Source organism: Schistocerca americana, chromosome 7 (genome assembly GCF_021461395.2).
Source record: "Schistocerca americana isolate TAMUIC-IGC-003095 chromosome 7, iqSchAmer2.1, whole genome shotgun sequence".
Lineage (NCBI taxonomy): Eukaryota > Metazoa > Arthropoda > Insecta > Orthoptera > Acrididae > Schistocerca > Schistocerca americana.
In genome coordinates this window covers 44,502,857-44,524,940 of record NC_060125.1, presented here as the reverse complement: position 1 = coordinate 44,524,940, position 22,084 = coordinate 44,502,857, and the positions used below count along the sequence as shown (strand labels likewise).

General features: G+C 47.9%; 43 non-coding genes across 43 annotated transcripts; all 43 read right to left on the bottom strand.

The window, feature by feature from the left end:
• Positions 1-482: 482 nt before the first annotated feature.
• On the bottom strand, positions 483-554 carry Trnat-agu. Its single transcript has one exon. It is a non-coding gene; the product is annotated as a tRNA-Thr (tRNA).
• Positions 555-875: 321 nt separating this feature from the next.
• Trnak-cuu lies at positions 876-948 on the bottom strand. The gene has a single exon. It is a non-coding gene; the product is annotated as a tRNA-Lys (tRNA).
• Positions 949-1,386: 438 nt separating this feature from the next.
• Trnar-ucg lies at positions 1,387-1,459 on the bottom strand. The gene has a single exon. It is a non-coding gene; the product is annotated as a tRNA-Arg (tRNA).
• Positions 1,460-2,004: 545 nt separating this feature from the next.
• Trnat-agu lies at positions 2,005-2,076 on the bottom strand. The gene has a single exon. It is a non-coding gene; the product is annotated as a tRNA-Thr (tRNA).
• A 313-nt stretch (positions 2,077-2,389) lies between these two features.
• Trnak-cuu lies at positions 2,390-2,462 on the bottom strand. Its single transcript has one exon. It is a non-coding gene; the product is annotated as a tRNA-Lys (tRNA).
• Positions 2,463-2,900: 438 nt separating this feature from the next.
• Trnar-ucg lies at positions 2,901-2,973 on the bottom strand. The gene has a single exon. It is a non-coding gene; the product is annotated as a tRNA-Arg (tRNA).
• Positions 2,974-3,515: 542 nt separating this feature from the next.
• On the bottom strand, positions 3,516-3,587 carry Trnat-agu. The gene has a single exon. It is a non-coding gene; the product is annotated as a tRNA-Thr (tRNA).
• Positions 3,588-3,908: 321 nt separating this feature from the next.
• On the bottom strand, positions 3,909-3,981 carry Trnak-cuu. The gene has a single exon. It is a non-coding gene; the product is annotated as a tRNA-Lys (tRNA).
• A 438-nt stretch (positions 3,982-4,419) lies between these two features.
• Positions 4,420-4,492, bottom strand: Trnar-ucg. The gene has a single exon. It is a non-coding gene; the product is annotated as a tRNA-Arg (tRNA).
• A 542-nt stretch (positions 4,493-5,034) lies between these two features.
• On the bottom strand, positions 5,035-5,106 carry Trnat-agu. The gene has a single exon. It is a non-coding gene; the product is annotated as a tRNA-Thr (tRNA).
• Positions 5,107-5,419: 313 nt separating this feature from the next.
• Trnak-cuu lies at positions 5,420-5,492 on the bottom strand. The gene has a single exon. It is a non-coding gene; the product is annotated as a tRNA-Lys (tRNA).
• A 438-nt stretch (positions 5,493-5,930) lies between these two features.
• On the bottom strand, positions 5,931-6,003 carry Trnar-ucg. The gene has a single exon. It is a non-coding gene; the product is annotated as a tRNA-Arg (tRNA).
• Positions 6,004-6,545: 542 nt separating this feature from the next.
• Trnat-agu lies at positions 6,546-6,617 on the bottom strand. The gene has a single exon. It is a non-coding gene; the product is annotated as a tRNA-Thr (tRNA).
• A 313-nt stretch (positions 6,618-6,930) lies between these two features.
• On the bottom strand, positions 6,931-7,003 carry Trnak-cuu. Its single transcript has one exon. It is a non-coding gene; the product is annotated as a tRNA-Lys (tRNA).
• Positions 7,004-7,440: 437 nt separating this feature from the next.
• Positions 7,441-7,513, bottom strand: Trnar-ucg. The gene has a single exon. It is a non-coding gene; the product is annotated as a tRNA-Arg (tRNA).
• Positions 7,514-8,058: 545 nt separating this feature from the next.
• Trnat-agu lies at positions 8,059-8,130 on the bottom strand. Its single transcript has one exon. It is a non-coding gene; the product is annotated as a tRNA-Thr (tRNA).
• Positions 8,131-8,451: 321 nt separating this feature from the next.
• Trnak-cuu lies at positions 8,452-8,524 on the bottom strand. Its single transcript has one exon. It is a non-coding gene; the product is annotated as a tRNA-Lys (tRNA).
• A 438-nt stretch (positions 8,525-8,962) lies between these two features.
• Trnar-ucg lies at positions 8,963-9,035 on the bottom strand. Its single transcript has one exon. It is a non-coding gene; the product is annotated as a tRNA-Arg (tRNA).
• Positions 9,036-9,580: 545 nt separating this feature from the next.
• Trnat-agu lies at positions 9,581-9,652 on the bottom strand. The gene has a single exon. It is a non-coding gene; the product is annotated as a tRNA-Thr (tRNA).
• A 321-nt stretch (positions 9,653-9,973) lies between these two features.
• Positions 9,974-10,046, bottom strand: Trnak-cuu. The gene has a single exon. It is a non-coding gene; the product is annotated as a tRNA-Lys (tRNA).
• A 438-nt stretch (positions 10,047-10,484) lies between these two features.
• Positions 10,485-10,557, bottom strand: Trnar-ucg. Its single transcript has one exon. It is a non-coding gene; the product is annotated as a tRNA-Arg (tRNA).
• A 545-nt stretch (positions 10,558-11,102) lies between these two features.
• On the bottom strand, positions 11,103-11,174 carry Trnat-agu. The gene has a single exon. It is a non-coding gene; the product is annotated as a tRNA-Thr (tRNA).
• A 313-nt stretch (positions 11,175-11,487) lies between these two features.
• On the bottom strand, positions 11,488-11,560 carry Trnak-cuu. The gene has a single exon. It is a non-coding gene; the product is annotated as a tRNA-Lys (tRNA).
• Positions 11,561-11,998: 438 nt separating this feature from the next.
• Trnar-ucg lies at positions 11,999-12,071 on the bottom strand. The gene has a single exon. It is a non-coding gene; the product is annotated as a tRNA-Arg (tRNA).
• Positions 12,072-12,613: 542 nt separating this feature from the next.
• Positions 12,614-12,685, bottom strand: Trnat-agu. Its single transcript has one exon. It is a non-coding gene; the product is annotated as a tRNA-Thr (tRNA).
• A 313-nt stretch (positions 12,686-12,998) lies between these two features.
• Positions 12,999-13,071, bottom strand: Trnak-cuu. The gene has a single exon. It is a non-coding gene; the product is annotated as a tRNA-Lys (tRNA).
• A 437-nt stretch (positions 13,072-13,508) lies between these two features.
• Positions 13,509-13,581, bottom strand: Trnar-ucg. The gene has a single exon. It is a non-coding gene; the product is annotated as a tRNA-Arg (tRNA).
• Positions 13,582-14,123: 542 nt separating this feature from the next.
• On the bottom strand, positions 14,124-14,195 carry Trnat-agu. Its single transcript has one exon. It is a non-coding gene; the product is annotated as a tRNA-Thr (tRNA).
• A 313-nt stretch (positions 14,196-14,508) lies between these two features.
• Positions 14,509-14,581, bottom strand: Trnak-cuu. Its single transcript has one exon. It is a non-coding gene; the product is annotated as a tRNA-Lys (tRNA).
• A 438-nt stretch (positions 14,582-15,019) lies between these two features.
• On the bottom strand, positions 15,020-15,092 carry Trnar-ucg. Its single transcript has one exon. It is a non-coding gene; the product is annotated as a tRNA-Arg (tRNA).
• A 545-nt stretch (positions 15,093-15,637) lies between these two features.
• Positions 15,638-15,709, bottom strand: Trnat-agu. Its single transcript has one exon. It is a non-coding gene; the product is annotated as a tRNA-Thr (tRNA).
• A 321-nt stretch (positions 15,710-16,030) lies between these two features.
• On the bottom strand, positions 16,031-16,103 carry Trnak-cuu. Its single transcript has one exon. It is a non-coding gene; the product is annotated as a tRNA-Lys (tRNA).
• Positions 16,104-16,541: 438 nt separating this feature from the next.
• On the bottom strand, positions 16,542-16,614 carry Trnar-ucg. Its single transcript has one exon. It is a non-coding gene; the product is annotated as a tRNA-Arg (tRNA).
• A 545-nt stretch (positions 16,615-17,159) lies between these two features.
• On the bottom strand, positions 17,160-17,231 carry Trnat-agu. Its single transcript has one exon. It is a non-coding gene; the product is annotated as a tRNA-Thr (tRNA).
• Positions 17,232-17,544: 313 nt separating this feature from the next.
• Positions 17,545-17,617, bottom strand: Trnak-cuu. Its single transcript has one exon. It is a non-coding gene; the product is annotated as a tRNA-Lys (tRNA).
• Positions 17,618-18,055: 438 nt separating this feature from the next.
• Positions 18,056-18,128, bottom strand: Trnar-ucg. The gene has a single exon. It is a non-coding gene; the product is annotated as a tRNA-Arg (tRNA).
• A 542-nt stretch (positions 18,129-18,670) lies between these two features.
• On the bottom strand, positions 18,671-18,742 carry Trnat-agu. Its single transcript has one exon. It is a non-coding gene; the product is annotated as a tRNA-Thr (tRNA).
• Positions 18,743-19,063: 321 nt separating this feature from the next.
• On the bottom strand, positions 19,064-19,136 carry Trnak-cuu. Its single transcript has one exon. It is a non-coding gene; the product is annotated as a tRNA-Lys (tRNA).
• A 438-nt stretch (positions 19,137-19,574) lies between these two features.
• Positions 19,575-19,647, bottom strand: Trnar-ucg. The gene has a single exon. It is a non-coding gene; the product is annotated as a tRNA-Arg (tRNA).
• A 545-nt stretch (positions 19,648-20,192) lies between these two features.
• Positions 20,193-20,264, bottom strand: Trnat-agu. Its single transcript has one exon. It is a non-coding gene; the product is annotated as a tRNA-Thr (tRNA).
• A 313-nt stretch (positions 20,265-20,577) lies between these two features.
• On the bottom strand, positions 20,578-20,650 carry Trnak-cuu. Its single transcript has one exon. It is a non-coding gene; the product is annotated as a tRNA-Lys (tRNA).
• A 438-nt stretch (positions 20,651-21,088) lies between these two features.
• Positions 21,089-21,161, bottom strand: Trnar-ucg. Its single transcript has one exon. It is a non-coding gene; the product is annotated as a tRNA-Arg (tRNA).
• A 542-nt stretch (positions 21,162-21,703) lies between these two features.
• Positions 21,704-21,775, bottom strand: Trnat-agu. Its single transcript has one exon. It is a non-coding gene; the product is annotated as a tRNA-Thr (tRNA).
• Positions 21,776-22,084: the final 309 nt, after the last annotated feature.

The following is a 22,084-nucleotide window of genomic DNA, read 5'->3' as shown; positions in this document are numbered from 1 at the left end:
TGAATTTCCCATCTTTGACGCAATTCTCCATCTCCAATTTCAGTACTAAAAAGGCGACGCTACTTCTTGCTGTGTCCCATCGCAAGTTACATTCAAGCCCTTATGACGCTGATCAAACAAGAGGTTGCAAATCAGCTTCAATCGCTTACTGCCATCTCAGTCGGTTGCAGAAGGTACCTCACCCTATGTCATACAATGGCGAGTTGCCGCTATTACCAAAGCGGCGGCGGCGCCGACGACGACGACAACCGCGAGGGTCTCTACCAGGGGTAGAAAATACATCACAAGAACTAAGTATTTCACGTCGGCATTCTCCGGAGACTGCCAAAAGCAGCAGTTTCTGGTGCCTACTTTAATAGCACCATTCGCACTATTCATTTGCGAGAGCACTTCTTTAATACCGCACCCATTCATAATTTTTTTTATCCTTGACCGCTTTTTTCGAAAGGGCTACGGTAGAAGGGGCTTTTACAAAATTCATTTGCCCCCTGTGACGATCGAACTCACGACCTCTGGTTTACTAGACCAGCGCTCTGCCACTGAGCTAAGGAGGCGCCGCCTAGCGCGCTTTTCGGGTACTTTATTCTTATGGACTAGTGAATCGGAGCCCTTCAGCTGGAAACGCACCGCATTAGCGACCATTATTTGTATTTAGTTAGCACAGCTGCTGCTTTCTTACACATCTCACACGATATCGATGTACGCCTAAAACTCCAAAACAACACATTTAATTCATTTCAGAGTTACTTTCAGCTTGAAAAACCATTCCTCTGATATTCATACGAAGCTAGGCATCGTCGTAACCCGTTACGTTCATTACGCAAGGCTCACGAGAGGGGCGCAGGTTGCATCCGCGTAGACACAAAATTTGGCGCCGCCCAGCGTGGGGCTCGAACCCACGACCCTGAGATTAAGAGTCTCATGCTCTACCGACTGAGCTAGCCGGGCTCCACACAACGCGTTACGAGCCATACAGTATTTATGCGACCTGCGACCATCTATGGAAGATCCTTTTGACTACAGCTTATTTCCTGCTGCCACAAATGAGCTACAATCCTATTCAATGAAACAAATTTTCCGAAACGCATCAAATCCACTTGAAATGATACGTGGCTATCAGCACCATTATACAACACACATGCTCGACTGTGCGCAGACGCCTGTGGCGTAGCTTTTGGGTCCTGAGTCAGACGCAGTAGTTCCAAAAAAACTCTCCTGATCGGCACTGTGCCGAAAGTTTCGCTACACAACCCCTTTGCCTTGATTAAGCTCCAGGTAGACGCCGGTTTGCAGCCAGGAAGCGGACAGCAGCAACTTTCAACTAGTTTTGTAGTACTCAAACAACACAGTAAAACAGCATGCATCTTTTGCAGAACTGGAAAAACTCGACCGTGACAGGATTCGAACCTGCAATCTTCGGATCCGAAGTCCGACGCCTTATCCATTAGGCCACACGGTCACTGGCGCAATATGCTTCCCCACACACACCTCATTTTCGCCATTTGTACGCTTGCCGGAATGAATTTCCCATCTTTGACGCAATTCTCCATCTCCAATTTCAGTACTAAAAAGGCGACGCTACTTCTTGCTGTGTCCCATCGCAAGTTACATTCAAGCCCTTATGACGCTGATCAAACAAGAGGTTGCAAATCAGCTTCAATCGCTTACTGCCATCTCAGTCGGTTGCAGAAGGTACCTCACCCTATGTCATACAATGGCGAGTTGCCGCTATTACCAAAGCGGCGGCGGCGCCGACGACGACGACGACAACCGCGAGGGTCTCTACCAGGGGTAGAAAATACATCACAAGAACTAAGTATTTCACGTCGGCATTCTCCGGAGACTGCCAAAAGCAGCAGTTTCTGGTGCCTACTTTAATAGCACCATTCGCACTATTCATTTGCGAGAGCACTTCTTTAATACCGCACCCATTCATAATTTTTTTTATCCTTGACCGCTTTTTTGGAAAGGGCTACGGTAGAAGGGGCTTTTACAAAATTCATTTGCCCCCTGTGACGATCGAACTCACGACCTCTGGTTTACTAGACCAGCGCTCTGCCACTGAGCTAAGGAGGCGCCGCCTAGCGCACTTTTCGGGTACTTTATTCTTATGGACTAGTGAATCGGAGCCCTTCAGCTGGAAACGCACCGCATTAGCGACCATTATTTGTATTTAGTTAGCACAGCTGCTGCTTTCTTACACATCTCACACGATATCGATGTACGCCTAAAACTCCAAAACAACACATTTAATTCATTTCAGAGTTACTTTCAGCTTCAAAAACCATTCCTCTGATATTCATAGGCATCGTCGTAACCCGTTACGTTCATTACGCAAGGCTCACGAGAGGGGCGCAGGTTGCATCCGCGTAGACACAAAATTTGGCGCCGCCCAGCGTGGGGCTCGAACCCACCACCCTGAGATTAAGAGTCTCATGCTCTACCGACTGAGCTAGCCGGGCTCCACACAACGCGTTACGAGCCATACAGTATTTATGCGACCTGCGACCATCTATGGAAGATCCTTTTGACTACAGCTTATTTCCTGCTGCCACAAATGAGCTACAATCCTATTCAATGAAACAAATTTTCCGAAACGCATCAAATCCACTTGAAATGATACGTGGCTATCAGCACCATTATACAACACACATGCTCGACTGTGCGCAGACGCCTGTGGCGTAGCTTTTGGGTCCTGAGTCAGACGCAGTAGTTCCAAAAAAACTCTCCTGATCGGCACTGTGCCGAAAGTTTCGCTACACAACCCCTTTGCCTTGATTAAGCTCCAGGTAGACGCCGGTTTGCAGCCAGGAAGCGGACAGCAGCAACTTTCAACTAGTTTTGTAGTACTCAAACAACACAGTAAAACAGCATGCATCTTTTGCAGAACTGGAAAAACTCGACCGTGACAGGATTCGAACCTGCAATCTTCGGATCCGAAGTCCGACGCCTTATCCATTAGGCCACACGGTCACTGGCGCAATATGCTTCCCCACACACACCTCATTTTCGCCATTTGTACGCTTGCCGGAATGAATTTCCCATCTTTGACGCAATTCTCCATCTCCAATTTCAGTACTAAAAAGGCGACGCTACTTCTTGCTGTGTCCCATCGCAAGTTACATTCAAGCCCTTATGACGCTGATCAAACAAGAGGTTGCAAATCAGCTTCAATCGCTTACTGCCATCTCAGTCGGTTGCAGAAGGTACCTCACCCTATGTCATACAATGGCGAGTTGCCGCTATTACCAAAGCGGCGGCGGCGCCGACGACGACGACAACCGCGAGGGTCTCTACCAGGGGTAGAAAATACATCACAAGAACTAAGTATTTCACGTCGGCATTCTCCGGAGACTGCCAAAAGCAGCAGTTTCTGGTGCCTACTTTAATAGCACCATTCGCACTATTCATTTGCGAGAGCACTTCTTTAATACCGCACCCATTCATAATTTTTTTTATCCTTGACCGCTTTTTTCGAAAGGGCTACGGTAGAAGGGGCTTTTACAAAATTCATTTGCCCCCTGTGACGATCGAACTCACGACCTCTGGTTTACTAGACCAGCGCTCTGCCACTGAGCTAAGGAGGCGCCGCCTAGCGCGCTTTTCGGGTACTTTATTCTTATGGACTAGTGAATCGGAGCCCTTCAGCTGGAAACGCACCGCATTAGCGACCATTATTTGTATTTAGTTAGCACAGCTGCTGCTTTCTTACACATCTCACACGATATCGATGTACGCCTAAAACTCCAAAACAACACATTTAATTCATTTCAGAGTTACTTTCAGCTTGAAAAACCATTCCTCTGATATTCATACGAAGCTAGGCATCGTCGTAACCCGTTACGTTCATTACGCAAGGCTCACGAGAGGGGCGCAGGTTGCATCCGCGTAGACACAAAATTTGGCGCCGCCCAGCGTGGGGCTCGAACCCACGACCCTGAGATTAAGAGTCTCATGCTCTACCGACTGAGCTAGCCGGGCTCCACACAACGCGTTACGAGCCATACAGTATTTATGCGACCTGCGACCATCTATGGAAGATCCTTTTGACTACAGCTTATTTCCTGCTGCCACAAATGAGCTACAATCCTATTCAATGAAACAAATTTTCCGAAACGCATCAAATCCACTTGAAATGATACGTGGCTATCAGCACCATTATACAACACACATGCTCGACTGTGCGCAGACGCCTGTGGCGTAGCTTTTGGGTCCTGAGTCAGACGCAGTAGTTCCAAAAAAACTCTCCTGATCGGCACTGTGCCGAAAGTTTCGCTACACAACCCCTTTGCCTTGATTAAGCTCCAGGTAGACGCCGGTTTGCAGCCAGGAAGCGGACAGCAGCAACTTTCAACTAGTTTTGTAGTACTCAAACAACACAGTAAAACAGCATGCATCTTTTGCAGAACTGGAAAAACTCGACCGTGACAGGATTCGAACCTGCAATCTTCGGATCCGAAGTCCGACGCCTTATCCATTAGGCCACACGGTCACTGGCGCAATATGCTTCCCCACACACACCTCATTTTCGCCATTTGTACGCTTGCCGGAATGAATTTCCCATCTTTGACGCAATTCTCCATCTCCAATTTCAGTACTAAAAAGGCGACGCTACTTCTTGCTGTGTCCCATCGCAAGTTACATTCAAGCCCTTATGACGCTGATCAAACAAGAGGTTGCAAATCAGCTTCAATCGCTTACTGCCATCTCAGTCGGTTGCAGAAGGTACCTCACCCTATGTCATACAATGGCGAGTTGCCGCTATTACCAAAGCGGCGGCGGCGCCGACGACGACGACAACCGCGAGGGTCTCTACCAGGGGTAGAAAATACATCACAAGAACTAAGTATTTCACGTCGGCATTCTCCGGAGACTGCCAAAAGCAGCAGTTTCTGGTGCCTACTTTAATAGCACCATTCGCACTATTCATTTGCGAGAGCACTTCTTTAATACCGCACCCATTCATAATTTTTTTTATCCTTGACCGCTTTTTTGGAAAGGGCTACGGTAGAAGGGGCTTTTACAAAATTCATTTGCCCCCTGTGACGATCGAACTCACGACCTCTGGTTTACTAGACCAGCGCTCTGCCACTGAGCTAAGGAGGCGCCGCCTAGCGCACTTTTCGGGTACTTTATTCTTATGGACTAGTGAATCGGAGCCCTTCAGCTGGAAACGCACCGCATTAGCGACCATTATTTGTATTTAGTTAGCACAGCTGCTGCTTTCTTACACATCTCACACGATATCGATGTACGCCTAAAACTCCAAAACAACACATTTAATTCATTTCAGAGTTACTTTCAGCTTCAAAAACCATTCCTCTGATATTCATAGGCATCGTCGTAACCCGTTACGTTCATTACGCAAGGCTCACGAGAGGGGCGCAGGTTGCATCCGCGTAGACACAAAATTTGGCGCCGCCCAGCGTGGGGCTCGAACCCACGACCCTGAGATTAAGAGTCTCATGCTCTACCGACTTAGCTAGCCGGGCTCCACACAACGCGTTACGAGCAATACAGTATTTATGCGACCTGCGACCATCTATGGAAGATCCTTTTGACTACAGCTTATTTCCTGCTGCCACAAATGAGCTACAATCCTATTCAATGAAACAAATTTTCCGAAACGCATCAAATCCACTTGAAATGATACGTGGCTATCAGCACCATTATACAACACACATGCTCGACTGTGCGCAGACGCCTGTGGCGTAGCTTTTGGGTCCTGAGTCAGACGCAGTAGTTCCAAAAAAACTCTCCTGATCGGCACTGTGCCGAAAGTTTCGCTACACAACCCCTTTGCCTTGATTAAGCTCCAGGTAGACGCCGGTTTGCAGCCAGGAAGCGGACAGCAGCAACTTTCAACTAGTTTTGTAGTACTCAAACAACACAGTAAAACAGCATGCATCTTTTGCAGAACTGGAAAAACTCGACCGTGACAGGATTCGAACCTGCAATCTTCGGATCCGAAGTCCGACGCCTTATCCATTAGGCCACACGGTCACTGGCGCAATATGCTTCCCCACACACACCTCATTTTCGCCATTTGTACGCTTGCCGGAATGAATTTCCCATCTTTGACGCAATTCTCCATCTCCAATTTCAGTACTAAAAAGGCGACGCTACTTCTTGCTGTGTCCCATCGCAAGTTACATTCAAGCCCTTATGACGCTGATCAAACAAGAGGTTGCAAATCAGCTTCAATCGCTTACTGCCATCTCAGTCGGTTGCAGAAGGTACCTCACCCTATGTCATACAATGGCGAGTTGCCGCTATTACCAAAGCGGCGGCGGCGCCGACGACGACGACAACCGCGAGGGTCTCTACCAGGGGTAGAAAATACATCACAAGAACTAAGTATTTCACGTCGGCATTCTCCGGAGACTGCCAAAAGCAGCAGTTTCTGGTGCCTACTTTAATAGCACCATTCGCACTATTCATTTGCGAGAGCACTTCTTTAATACCGCACCCATTCATAATTTTTTTTATCCTTGACCGCTTTTTTCGAAAGGGCTACGGTAGAAGGGGCTTTTACAAAATTCATTTGCCCCCTGTGACGATCGAACTCACGACCTCTGGTTTACTAGACCAGCGCTCTGCCACTGAGCTAAGGAGGCGCCGCCTAGCGCACTTTTCGGGTACTTAATTCTTATGGACTAGTGAATCGGAGCCCTTCAGCTGGAAACGCACCGCATTAGCGACCATTATTTGTATTTAGTTAGCACAGCTGCTGCTTTCTTACACATCTCACACGATATCGATGTACGCCTAAAACTCCAAAACAACACATTTAATTCATTTCAGAGTTACTTTCAGCTTCAAAAACCATTCCTCTGATATTCATAGGCATCGTCGTAACCCGTTACGTTCATTACGCAAGGCTCACGAGAGGGGCGCAGGTTGCATCCGCGTAGACACAAAATTTGGCGCCGCCCAGAGTGGGGCTCGAACCCACCACCCTGAGATTAAGAGTCTCATGCTCTACCGACTGAGCTAGCCGGGCTCCACACAACGCGTTACGAGCCATACAGTATTTATGCGACCTGCGACCATCTATGGAAGATCCTTTTGACTACAGCTTATTTCCTGCTGCCACAAATGAGCTACAATCCTATTCAATGAAACAAATTTTCCGAAACGCATCAAATCCACTTGAAATGATACGTGGCTATCAGCACCATTATACAACACACATGCTCGACTGTGCGCAGACGCCTGTGGCGTAGCTTTTGGGTCCTGAGTCAGACGCAGTAGTTCCAAAAAAACTCTCCTGATCGGCACTGTGCCGAAAGTTTCGCTACACAACCCCTTTGCCTTGATTAAGCTCCAGGTAGACGCCGGTTTGCAGCCAGGAAGCGGACAGCAGCAACTTTCAACTAGTTTGTAGTACTCAAACAACACAGTAAAACAGCATGCATCTTTTGCAGAACTGGAAAAACTCGACCGTGACAGGATTCGAACCTGCAATCTTCGGATCCGAAGTCCGACGCCTTATCCATTAGGCCACACGGTCACTGGCGCAATATGCTTCCCCACACACACCTCATTTTCGCCATTTGTACGCTTGCCGGAATGAATTTCCCATCTTTGACGCAATTCTCCATCTCCAATTTCAGTACTAAAAAGGCGACGCTACTTCTTGCTGTGTCCCATCGCAAGTTACATTCAAGCCCTTATGACGCTGATCAAACAAGAGGTTGCAAATCAGCTTCAATCGCTTACTGCCATCTCAGTCGGTTGCAGAAGGTACCTCACCCTATGTCATACAATGGCGAGTTGCCGCTATTACCAAAGCGGCGGCGGCGCCGACGACGACGACGACAACCGCGAGGGTCTCTACCAGGGGTAGAAAATACATCACAAGAACTAAGTATTTCACGTCGGCATTCTCCGGAGACTGCCAAAAGCAGCAGTTTCTGGTGCCTACTTTAATAGCACCATTCGCACTATTCATTTGCGAGAGCACTTCTTTAATACCGCACCCATTCATAATTTTTTTTATCCTTGATCGCTTTTTTCGAAAGGGCTACGGTAGAAAGGGCTTTTACAAAATTCATTTGCCCCCTGTGAGGATCGAACTCACGACCTCTGGTTTACTAGACCAGCGCTCTGCCACTGAGCTAAGGAGGCGCCGCCTAGCGCAATTTTCGGGTACTGTATTCTTGTGGACTAGTGAATCGGAGCCCTTCAGCTGGAAACGCACCGCATTAGCGACCATTATTTGTATTTAGTTAGCACAGCTGCTGCTTTCTTACACATCTCACACGATATCGATGTACGCCTAAAACTTCAAAACAACACATTTAATTCATTTCAGAGTTACTTTCAGCTTCAAAAACCATTCCTCTGATATTCATACGAAGCTAGGCATCGTCGTAACCCGTTACGTTCATTACGCAAGGCTCACGAGAGGGGCGCAGGTTGCATCCGCGTAGACACAAAATTTGGCGCCGCCCAGCGTGGGGCTCGAACCCACGACCCTGAGATTAAGAGTCTCATGCTCTACCGACTGAGCTAGCCGGGCTCCACACAACGCGTTACGAGCCATACAGTATTTATGCGACCTGCGACCATCTATGGAAGATCCTTTTGACTACAGCTTATTTCCTGCTGCCACAAATGAGCTACAATCCTATTCAATGAAACAAATTTTCCGAAACGCATCAAATCCACTTGAAATGATACGTGGCTATCAGCACCATTATACAACACACATGCTCGACTGTGCGCAGACGCCTGTGGCGTAGCTTTTGGGTCCTGAGTCAGACGCAGTAGTTCCAAAAAAACTCTCCTGATCGGCACTGTGCCGAAAGTTTCGCTACACAACCCCTTTGCCTTGATTAAGCTCCAGGTAGACGCCGGTTTGCAGCCAGGAAGCGGACAGCAGCAACTTTCAACTAGTTTTGTAGTACTCAAACAACACAGTAAAACAGCATGCATCTTTTGCAGAACTGGAAAAACTCGACCGTGACAGGATTCGAACCTGCAATCTTCGGATCCGAAGTCCGACGCCTTATCCATTAGGCCACACGGTCACTGGCGCAATATGCTTCCCCACACACACCTCATTTTCGCCATTTGTACGCTTGCCGGAATGAATTTCCCATCTTTGACGCAATTCTCCATCTCCAATTTCAGTACTAAAAAGGCGACGCTACTTCTTGCTGTGTCCCATCGCAAGTTACATTCAAGCCCTTATGACGCTGATCAAACAAGAGGTTGCAAATCAGCTTCAATCGCTTACTGCCATCTCAGTCGGTTGCAGAAGGTACCTCACCCTATGTCATACAATGGCGAGTTGCCGCTATTACCAAAGCGGCGGCGGCGCCGACGACGACGACGACAACCGCGAGGGTCTCTACCAGGGGTAGAAAATACATCACAAGAACTAAGTATTTCACGTCGGCATTCTCCGGAGACTGCCAAAAGCAGCAGTTTCTGGTGCCTACTTTAATAGCACCATTCGCACTATTCATTTGCGAGAGCACTTCTTTAATACCGCACCCATTCATAATTTTTTTTATCCTTGACCGCTTTTTTGGAAAGGGCTACGGTAGAAGGGGCTTTTACAAAATTCATTTGCCCCCTGTGAGGATCGAACTCACGACCTCTGGTTTACTAGACCAGCGCTCTGCCACTGAGCTAAGGAGGCGCCGCCTAGCGCGCTTTTCGGGTACTTTATTCTTATGGACTAGTGAATCGGAGCCCTTCAGCTGGAAACGCACCGCATTAGCGACCATTATTTGTATTTAGTTAGCACAGCTGCTGCTTTCTTACACATCTCACACGATATCGATGTACGCCTAAAACTCCAAAACAACACATTTAATTCATTTCAGAGTTACTTTCAGCTTGAAAAACCATTCCTCTGATATTCATACGAAGCTAGGCATCGTCGTAACCCGTTACGTTCATTACGCAAGGCTCACGAGAGGGGCGCAGGTTGCATCCGCGTAGACACAAAATTTGGCGCCGCCCAGCGTGGGGCTCGAACCCACGACCCTGAGATTAAGAGTCTCATGCTCTACCGACTGAGCTAGCCGGGCTCCACACAACGCGTTACGAGCCATACAGTATTTATGCGACCTGCGACCATCTATGGCAGATCCTTTTGACTACAGCTTATTTCCTGCTGCCACAAATGAGCTACAATCCTATTCAATGAAACAAATTTTCCGAAACGCATCAAATCCACTTGAAATGATACGTGGCTATCAGCACCATTATACAACACACATGCTCGACTGTGCGCAGACGCCTGTGGCGTAGCTTTTGGGTCCTGAGTCAGACGCAGTAGTTCCAAAAAAACTCTCCTGATCGGCACTGTGCCGAAAGTTTCGCTACACAACCCCTTTGCCTTGATTAAGCTCCAGGTAGACGCCGGTTTGCAGCCAGGAAGCGGACAGCAGCAACTTTCAACTAGTTTTGTAGTACTCAAACAACACAGTAAAACAGCATGCATCTTTTGCAGAACTGGAAAAACTCGACCGTGACAGGATTCGAACCTGCAATCTTCGGATCCGAAGTCCGACGCCTTATCCATTAGGCCACACGGTCACTGGCGCAATATGCTTCCCCACACACACCTCATTTTCGCCATTTGTACGCTTGCCGGAATGAATTTCCCATCTTTGACGCAATTCTCCATCTCCAATTTCAGTACTAAAAAGGCGACGCTACTTCTTGCTGTGTCCCATCGCAAGTTACATTCAAGCCCTTATGACGCTGATCAAACAAGAGGTTGCAAATCAGCTTCAATCGCTTACTGCCATCTCAGTCGGTTGCAGAAGGTACCTCACCCTATGTCATACAATGGCGAGTTGCCGCTATTACCAAAGCGGCGGCGGCGCCGACGACGACGACGACAACCGCGAGGGTCTCTACCAGGGGTAGAAAATACATCACAAGAACTAAGTATTTCACGTCGGCATTCTCCGGAGACTGCCAAAAGCAGCAGTTTCTGGTGCCTACTTTAATAGCACCATTCGCACTATTCATTTGCGAGAGCACTTCTTTAATACCGCACCCATTCATAATTTTTTTTATCCTTGACCGCTTTTTTGGAAAGGGCTACGGTAGAAGGGGCTTTTACAAAATTCATTTGCCCCCTGTGAGGATCGAACTCACGACCTCTGGTTTACTAGACCAGCGCTCTGCCACTGAGCTAAGGAGGCGCCGCCTAGCGCACTTTTCGGGTACTTTATTCTTATGGACTAGTGAATCGGAGCCCTTCAGCTGGAAACGCACCGCATTAGCGACCATTATTTGTATTTAGTTAGCACAGCTGCTGCTTTCTTACACATCTCACACGATATCGATGTACGCCTAAAACTCCAAAACAACACATTTAATTCATTTCAGAGTTACTTTCAGCTTCAAAAACCATTCCTCTGATATTCATAGGCATCGTCGTAACCCGTTACGTTCATTACGCAAGGCTCACGAGAGGGGCGCAGGTTGCATCCGCGTAGACACAAAATTTGGCGCCGCCCAGCGTGGGGCTCGAACCCACGACCCTGAGATTAAGAGTCTCATGCTCTACCGACTGAGCTAGCCGGGCTCCACACAACGCGTTACGAGCCATACAGTATTTATGCGACCTGCGACCATCTATGGAAGATCCTTTTGACTACAGCTTATTTCCTGCTGCCACAAATGAGCTACAATCCTATTCAATGAAACAAATTTTCCGAAACGCATCAAATCCACTTGAAATGATACGTGGCTATCAGCACCATTATACAACACACATGCTCGACTGTGCGCAGACGCCTGTGGCGTAGCTTTTGGGTCCTGAGTCAGACGCAGTAGTTCCAAAAAAACTCTCCTGATCGGCACTGTGCCGAAAGTTTCGCTACACAACCCCTTTGCCTTGATTAAGCTCCAGGTAGACGCCGGTTTGCAGCCAGGAAGCGGACAGCAGCAACTTTCAACTAGTTTTGTAGTACTCAAACAACACAGTAAAACAGCATGCATCTTTTGCAGAACTGGAAAAACTCGACCGTGACAGGATTCGAACCTGCAATCTTCGGATCCGAAGTCCGACGCCTTATCCATTAGGCCACACGGTCACTGGCGCAATATGCTTCCCCACACACACCTCATTTTCGCCATTTGTACGCTTGCCGGAATGAATTTCCCATCTTTGACGCAATTCTCCATCTCCAATTTCAGTACTAAAAAGGCGACGCTACTTCTTGCTGTGTCCCATCGCAAGTTACATTCAAGCCCTTATGACGCTGATCAAACAAGAGGTTGCAAATCAGCTTCAATCGCTTACTGCCATCTCAGTCGGTTGCAGAAGGTACCTCACCCTATGTCATACAATGGCGAGTTGCCGCTATTACCAAAGCGGCGGCGGCGCCGACGACGACGACAACCGCGAGGGTCTCTACCAGGGGTAGAAAATACATCACAAGAACTAAGTATTTCACGTCGGCATTCTCCGGAGACTGCCAAAAGCAGCAGTTTCTGGTGCCTACTTTAATAGCACCATTCGCACTATTCATTTGCGAGAGCACTTCTTTAATACCGCACCCATTCATAATTTTTTTTATCCTTGACCGCTTTTTTCGAAAGGGCTACGGTAGAAGGGGCTTTTACAAAATTCATTTGCCCCCTGTGACGATCGAACTCACGACCTCTGGTTTACTAGACCAGCGCTCTGCCACTGAGCTAAGGAGGCGCCGCCTAGCGCACTTTTCGGGTACTTTATTCTTATGGACTAGTGAATCGGAGCCCTTCAGCTGGAAACGCACCGCATTAGCGACCATTATTTGTATTTAGTTAGCACAGCTGCTGCTTTCTTACACATCTCACACGATATCGATGTACGCCTAAAACTCCAAAACAACACATTTAATTCATTTCAGAGTTACTTTCAGCTTCAAAAACCATTCCTCTGATATTCATAGGCATCGTCGTAACCCGTTACGTTCATTACGCAAGGCTCACGAGAGGGGCGCAGGTTGCATCCGCGTAGACACAAAATTTGGCGCCGCCCAGCGTGGGGCTCGAACCCACCACCCTGAGATTAAGAGTCTCATGCTCTACCGACTGAGCTAGCCGGGCTCCACACAACGCGTTACGAGCCATACAGTATTTATGCGACCTGCGACCATCTATGGAAGATCCTTTTGACTACAGCTTATTTCCTGCTGCCACAAATGAGCTACAATCCTATTCAATGAAACAAATTTTCCGAAACGCATCAAATCCACTTGAAATGATACGTGGCTATCAGCACCATTATACAACACACATGCTCGACTGTGCGCAGACGCCTGTGGCGTAGCTTTTGGGTCCTGAGTCAGACGCAGTAGTTCCAAAAAAACTCTCCTGATCGGCACTGTGCCGAAAGTTTCGCTACACAACCCCTTTGCCTTGATTAAGCTCCAGGTAGACGCCGGTTTGCAGCCAGGAAGCGGACAGCAGCAACTTTCAACTAGTTTGTAGTACTCAAACAACACAGTAAAACAGCATGCATCTTTTGCAGAACTGGAAAAACTCGACCGTGACAGGATTCGAACCTGCAATCTTCGGATCCGAAGTCCGACGCCTTATCCATTAGGCCACACGGTCACTGGCGCAATATGCTTCCCCACACACACCTCATTTTCGCCATTTGTACGCTTGCCGGAATGAATTTCCCATCTTTGACGCAATTCTCCATCTCCAATTTCAGTACTAAAAAGGCGACGCTACTTCTTGCTGTGTCCCATCGCAAGTTACATTCAAGCCCTTATGACGCTGATCAAACAAGAGGTTGCAAATCAGCTTCAATCGCTTACTGCCATCTCAGTCGGTTGCAGAAGGTACCTCACCCTATGTCATACAATGGCGAGTTGCCGCTATTACCAAAGCGGCGGCGGCGCCGACGACGACGACAACCGCGAGGGTCTCTACCAGGGGTAGAAAATACATCACAAGAACTAAGTATTTCACGTCGGCATTCTCCGGAGACTGCCAAAAGCAGCAGTTTCTGGTGCCTACTTTAATAGCACCATTCGCACTATTCATTTGCGAGAGCACTTCTTTAATACCGCACCCATTCATAATTTTTTTTATCCTTGACCGCTTTTTTCGAAAGGGCTACGGTAGAAGGGGCTTTTACAAAATTCATTTGCCCCCTGTGAGGATCGAACTCACGACCTCTGGTTTACTAGACCAGCGCTCTGCCACTGAGCTAAGGAGGCGCCGCCTAGCGCACTTTTCGGGTACTTTATTCTTATGGACTAGTGAATCGGAGCCCTTCAGCTGGAAACGCACCGCATTAGCGACCATTATTTGTATTTAGTTAGCACAGCTGCTGCTTTCTTACACATCTCACACGATATCGATGTACGCCTAAAACTCCAAAACAACACATTTAATTCATTTCAGAGTTACTTTCAGCTTCAAAAACCATTCCTCTGATATTCATAGGCATCGTCGTAACCCGTTACGTTCATTACGCAAGGCTCACGAGAGGGGCGCAGGTTGCATCCGCGTAGACACAAAATTTGGCGCCGCCCAGCGTGGGGCTCGAACCCACGACCCTGAGATTAAGAGTCTCATGCTCTACCGACTGAGCTAGCCGGGCTCCACACAACGCGTTACGAGCCATACAGTATTTATGCGACCTGCGACCATCTATGGAAGATCCTTTTGACTACAGCTTATTTCCTGCTGCCACAAATGAGCTACAATCCTATTCAATGAAACAAATTTTCCGAAACGCATCAAATCCACTTGAAATGATACGTGGCTATCAGCACCATTATACAACACACATGCTCGACTGTGCGCAGACGCCTGTGGCGTAGCTTTTGGGTCCTGAGTCAGACGCAGTAGTTCCAAAAAAACTCTCCTGATCGGCACTGTGCCGAAAGTTTCGCTACACAACCCCTTTGCCTTGATTAAGCTCCAGGTAGACGCCGGTTTGCAGCCAGGAAGCGGACAGCAGCAACTTTCAACTAGTTTTGTAGTACTCAAACAACACAGTAAAACAGCATGCATCTTTTGCAGAACTGGAAAAACTCGACCGTGACAGGATTCGAACCTGCAATCTTCGGATCCGAAGTCCGACGCCTTATCCATTAGGCCACACGGTCACTGGCGCAATATGCTTCCCCACACACACCTCATTTTCGCCATTTGTACGCTTGCCGGAATGAATTTCCCATCTTTGACGCAATTCTCCATCTCCAATTTCAGTACTAAAAAGGCGACGCTACTTCTTGCTGTGTCCCATCGCAAGTTACATTCAAGCCCTTATGACGCTGATCAAACAAGAGGTTGCAAATCAGCTTCAATCGCTTACTGCCATCTCAGTCGGTTGCAGAAGGTACCTCACCCTATGTCATACAATGGCGAGTTGCCGCTATTACCAAAGCGGCGGCGGCGCCGACGACGACGACGACAACCGCGAGGGTCTCTACCAGGGGTAGAAAATACATCACAAGAACTAAGTATTTCACGTCGGCATTCTCCGGAGACTGCCAAAAGCAGCAGTTTCTGGTGCCTACTTTAATAGCACCATTCGCACTATTCATTTGCGAGAGCACTTCTTTAATACCGCACCCATTCATAATTTTTTTTATCCTTGACCGCTTTTTTGGAAAGGGCTACGGTAGAAGGGGCTTTTACAAAATTCATTTGCCCCCTGTGAGGATCGAACTCACGACCTATGGTTTACTAGACCAGCGCTCTGCCACTGAGCTAAGGAGGCGCCGCCTAGCGCGCTTTTCGGGTACTTTATTCTTATGGACTAGTGAATCGGAGCCCTTCAGCTGGAAACGCACCGCATTAGCGACCATTATTTGTATTTAGTTAGCACAGCTGCTGCTTTCTTACACATCTCACACGATATCGATGTACGCCTAAAACTCCAAAACAACACATTTAATTCATTTCAGAGTTACTTTCAGCTTGAAAAACCATTCCTCTGATATTCATACGAAGCTAGGCATCGTCGTAACCCGTTACGTTCATTACGCAAGGCTCACGAGAGGGGCGCAGGTTGCATCCGCGTAGACACAAAATTTGGCGCCGCCCAGCGTGGGGCTCGAACCCACGACCCTGAGATTAAGAGTCTCATGCTCTACCGACTGAGCTAGCCGGGCTCCACACAACGCGTTACGAGCCATACAGTATTTATGCGACCTGCGACCATCTATGGCAGATCCTTTTGACTACAGCTTATTTCCTGCTGCCACAAATGAGCTACAATCCTATTCAATGAAACAAATTTTCCGAAACGCATCAAATCCACTTGAAATGATACGTGGCTATCAGCACCATTATACAACACACATGCTCGACTGTGCGCAGACGCCTGTGGCGTAGCTTTTGGGTCCTGAGTCAGACGCAGTAGTTCCAAAAAAACTCTCCTGATCGGCACTGTGCCGAAAGTTTCGCTACACAACCCCTTTGCCTTGATTAAGCTCCAGGTAGACGCCGGTTTGCAGCCAGGAAGCGGACAGCAGCAACTTTCAACTAGTTTTGTAGTACTCAAACAACACAGTAAAACAGCATGCATCTTTTGCAGAACTGGAAAAACTCGACCGTGACAGGATTCGAACCTGCAATCTTCGGATCCGAAGTCCGACGCCTTATCCATTAGGCCACACGGTCACTGGCGCAATATGCTTCCCCACACACACCTCATTTTCGCCATTTGTACGCTTGCCGGAATGAATTTCCCATCTTTGACGCAATTCTCCATCTCCAATTTCAGTACTAAAAAGGCGACGCTACTTCTTGCTGTGTCCCATCGCAAGTTACATTCAAGCCCTTATGACGCTGATCAAACAAGAGGTTGCAAATCAGCTTCAATCGCTTACTGCCATCTCAGTCGGTTGCAGAAGGTACCTCACCCTATGTCATACAATGGCGAGTTGCCGCTATTACCAAAGCGGCGGCGGCGCCGACGACGACGACGACAACCGCGAGGGTCTCTACCAGGGGTAGAAAATACATCACAAGAACTAAGTATTTCACGTCGGCATTCTCCGGAGACTGCCAAAAGCAGCAGTTTCTGGTGCCTACTTTAATAGCACCATTCGCACTATTCATTTGCGAGAGCACTTCTGTAATACCGCACCCATTCATAATTTTTTTTATCCTTGACCGCTTTTTTGGAAAGGGCTACGGTAGAAGGGGCTTTTACAAAATTCATTTGCCCCCTGTGAGGATCGAACTCACGACCTCTGGTTTACTAGACCAGCGCTCTGCCACTGAGCTAAGGAGGCGCCGCCTAGCGCACTTTTCGGGTACTTTATTCTTATGGACTAGTGAATCGGAGCCCTTCAGCTGGAAACGCACCGCATTAGCGACCATTATTTGTATTTAGTTAGCACAGCTGCTGCTTTCTTACACATCTCACACGATATCGATGTACGCCTAAAACTCCAAAACAACACATTTAATTCATTTCAGAGTTACTTTCAGCTTCAAAAACCATTCCTCTGATATTCATAGGCATCGTCGTAACCCGTTACGTTCATTACGCAAGGCTCACGAGAGGGGCGCAGGTTGCATCCGCGTAGACACAAAATTTGGCGCCGCCCAGCGTGGGGCTCGAACCCACGACCCTGAGATTAAGAGTCTCATGCTCTACCGACTGAGCTAGCCGGGCTCCACACAACGGGTTACGAGCCATACAGTATTTATGCGACCTGCGACCATCTATGGAAGATCCTTTTGACTACAGCTTATTTCCTGCTGCCACAAATGAGCTACAATCCTATTCAATGAAACAAATTTTCCGAAACGCATCAAATCCACTTGAAATGATACGTGGCTATCAGCACCATTATACAACACACATGCTCGACTGTGCGCAGACGCCTGTGGCGTAGCTTTTGGGTCCTGAGTCAGACGCAGTAGTTCCAAAAAAACTCTCCTGATCGGCACTGTGCCGAAAGTTTCGCTACACAACCCCTTTGCCTTGATTAAGCTCCAGGTAGACGCCGGTTTGCAGCCAGGAAGCGGACAGCAGCAACTTTCAACTAGTTTTGTAGTACTCAAACAACACAGTAAAACAGCATGCATCTTTTGCAGAACTGGAAAAACTCGACCGTGACAGGATTCGAACCTGCAATCTTCGGATCCGAAGTCCGACGCCTTATCCATTAGGCCACACGGTCACTGGCGCAATATGCTTCCCCACACACACCTCATTTTCGCCATTTGTACGCTTGCCGGAATGAATTTCCCATCTTTGACGCAATTCTCCATCTCCAATTTCAGTACTAAAAAGGCGACGCTACTTCTTGCTGTGTCCCATCGCAAGTTACATTCAAGCCCTTATGACGCTGATCAAACAAGAGGTTGCAAATCAGCTTCAATCGCTTACTGCCATCTCAGTCGGTTGCAGAAGGTACCTCACCCTATGTCATACAATGGCGAGTTGCCGCTATTACCAAAGCGGCGGCGGCGCCGACGACGACGACAACCGCGAGGGTCTCTACCAGGGGTAGAAAATACATCACAAGAACTAAGTATTTCACGTCGGCATTCTCCGGAGACTGCCAAAAGCAGCAGTTTCTGGTGCCTACTTTAATAGCACCATTCGCGCTATTCATTTGCGAGAGCACTTCTTTAATACCGCACCCATTCATAATTTTTTTTATCCTTGACCGCTTTTTTCGAAAGGGCTACGGTAGAAGGGGCTTTTACAAAATTCATTTGCCCCCTGTGAGGATCGAACTCACGACCTCTGGTTTACTAGACCAGCGCTCTGCCACTGAGCTAAGGAGGCGCCGCCTAGCGCACTTTTCGGGTACTTTATTCTTATGGACTAGTGAATCGGAGCCCTTCAGCTGGAAACGCACCGCATTAGCGACCATTATTTGTATTTAGTTAGCACAGCTGCTGCTTTCTTACACATCTCACACGATATCGATGTACGCCTAAAACTCCAAAACAACACATTTAATTCATTTCAGAGTTACTTTCAGCTTGAAAAACCATTCCTCTGATATTCATACGAAGCTAGGCATCGTCGTAACCCGTTACGTTCATTACGCAAGGCTCACGAGAGGGGCGCAGGTTGCATCCGCGTAGACACAAAATTTGGCGCCGCCCAGCGTGGGGCTCGAACCCACGACCCTGAGATTAAGAGTCTCATGCTCTACCGACTGAGCTAGCCGGGCTCCACACAACGCGTTACGAGCCATACAGTATTTATGCGACCTGCGACCATCTATGGAAGATCCTTTTGACTACAGCTTATTTCCTGCTGCCACAAATGAGCTACAATCCTATTCAATGAAACAAATTTTCCGAAACGCATCAAATCCACTTGAAATGATACGTGGCTATCAGCACCATTATACAACACACATGCTCGACTGTGCGCAGACGCCTGTGGCGTAGCTTTTGGGTCCTGAGTCAGACGCAGTAGTTCCAAAAAAACTCTCCTGATCGGCACTGTGCCGAAAGTTTCGCTACACAACCCCTTTGCCTTGATTAAGCTCCAGGTAGACGCCGGTTTGCAGCCAGGAAGCGGACAGCAGCAACTTTCAACTAGTTTTGTAGTACTCAAACAACACAGTAAAACAGCATGCATCTTTTGCAGAACTGGAAAAACTCGACCGTGACAGGATTCGAACCTGCAATCTTCGGATCCGAAGTCCGACGCCTTATCCATTAGGCCACACGGTCACTGGCGCAATATGCTTCCCCACACACACCTCATTTTCGCCATTTGTACGCTTGCCGGAATGAATTTCCCATCTTTGACGCAATTCTCCATCTCCAATTTCAGTACTAAAAAGGCGACGCTACTTCTTGCTGTGTCCCATCGCAAGTTACATTCAAGCCCTTATGACGCTGATCAAACAAGAGGTTGCAAATCAGCTTCAATCGCTTACTGCCATCTCAGTCGGTTGCAGAAGGTACCTCACCCTATGTCATACAATGGCGAGTTGCCGCTATTACCAAAGCGGCGGCGGCGCCGACGACGACGACGACAACCGCGAGGGTCTCTACCAGGGGTAGAAAATACATCACAAGAACTAAGTATTTCACGTCGGCATTCTCCGGAGACTGCCAAAAGCAGCAGTTTCTGGTGCCTACTTTAATAGCACCATTCGCACTATTCATTTGCGAGAGCACTTCTTTAATACCGCACCCATTCATAATTTTTTTTATCCTTGACCGCTTTTTTCGAAAGGGCTACGGTAGAAGGGGCTTTTACAAAATTCATTTGCCCCCTGTGAGGATCGAACTCACGACCTCTGGTTTACTAGACCAGCGCTCTGCCACTGAGCTAAGGAGGCGCCGCCTAGCGCACTTTTCGGGTACTTTATTCTTATGGACTAGTGAATCGGAGCCCTTCAGCTGGAAACGCACCGCATTAGCGACCATTATTTGTATTTAGTTAGCACAGCTGCTGCTTTCTTACACATCTCACACGATATCGATGTACGCCTAAAACTCCAAAACAACACATTTAATTCATTTCAGAGTTACTTTCAGCTTCAAAAACCATTCCTCTGATATTCATAGGCATCGTCGTAACCCGTTACGTTCATTACGCAAGGCTCACGAGAGGGGCGCAGGTTGCATCCGCGTAGACACAAAATTTGGCGCCGCCCAGCGTGGGGCTCGAACCCACGACCCTGAGATTAAGAGTCTCATGCTCTACCGACTGAGCTAGCCGGGCTCCACACAACGGGTTACGAGCCATACAGTATTTATGCGACCTGCGACCATCTATGGAAGATCCTTTTGACTACAGCTTATTTCCTGCTGCCACAAATGAGCTACAATCCTATTCAATGAAACAAATTTTCCGAAACGCATCAAATCCACTTGAAATGATACGTGGCTATCAGCACCATTATACAACACACATGCTCGACTGTGCGCAGACGCCTGTGGCGTAGCTTTTGGGTCCTGAGTCAGACGCAGTAGTTCCAAAAAAACTCTCCTGATCGGCACTGTGCCGAAAGTTTCGCTACACAACCCCTTTGCCTTGATTAAGCTCCAGGTAGACGCCGGTTTGCAGCCAGGAAGCGGACAGCAGCAACTTTCAACTAGTTTTGTAGTACTCAAACAACACAGTAAAACAGCATGCATCTTTTGCAGAACTGGAAAAACTCGACCGTGACAGGATTCGAACCTGCAATCTTCGGATCCGAAGTCCGACGCCTTATCCATTAGGCCACACGGTCACTGGCGCAATATGCTTCCCCACACACACCTCATTTTCGCCATTTGTACGCTTGCCGGAATGAATTTCCCATCTTTGACGCAATTCTCCATCTCCAATTTCAGTACTAAAAAGGCGACGCTACTTCTTGCTGTGTCCCATCGCAAGTTACATTCAAGCCCTTATGACGCTGATCAAACAAGAGGTTGCAAATCAGCTTCAATCGCTTACTGCCATCTCAGTCGGTTGCAGAAGGTACCTCACCCTATGTCATACAATGGCGAGTTGCCGCTATTACCAAAGCGGCGGCGGCGCCGACGACGACGACAACCGCGAGGGTCTCTACCAGGGGTAGAAAATACATCACAAGAACTAAGTATTTCACGTCGGCATTCTCCGGAGACTGCCAAAAGCAGCAGTTTCTGGTGCCTACTTTAATAGCACCATTCGCGCTATTCATTTGCGAGAGCACTTCTTTAATACCGCACCCATTCATAATTTTTTTTATCCTTGACCGCTTTTTTCGAAAGGGCTACGGTAGAAGGGGCTTTTACAAAATTCATTTGCCCCCTGTGAGGATCGAACTCACGACCTCTGGTTTACTAGACCAGCGCTCTGCCACTGAGCTAAGGAGGCGCCGCCTAGCGCACTTTTCGGGTACTTTATTCTTATGGACTAGTGAATCGGAGCCCTTCAGCTGGAAACGCACCGCATTAGCGACCATTATTTGTATTTAGTTAGCACAGCTGCTGCTTTCTTACACATCTCACACGATATCGATGTACGCCTAAAACTCCAAAACAACACATTTAATTCATTTCAGAGTTACTTTCAGCTTGAAAAACCATTCCTCTGATATTCATACGAAGCTAGGCATCGTCGTAACCCGTTACGTTCATTACGCAAGGCTCACGAGAGGGGCGCAGGTTGCATCCGCGTAGACAC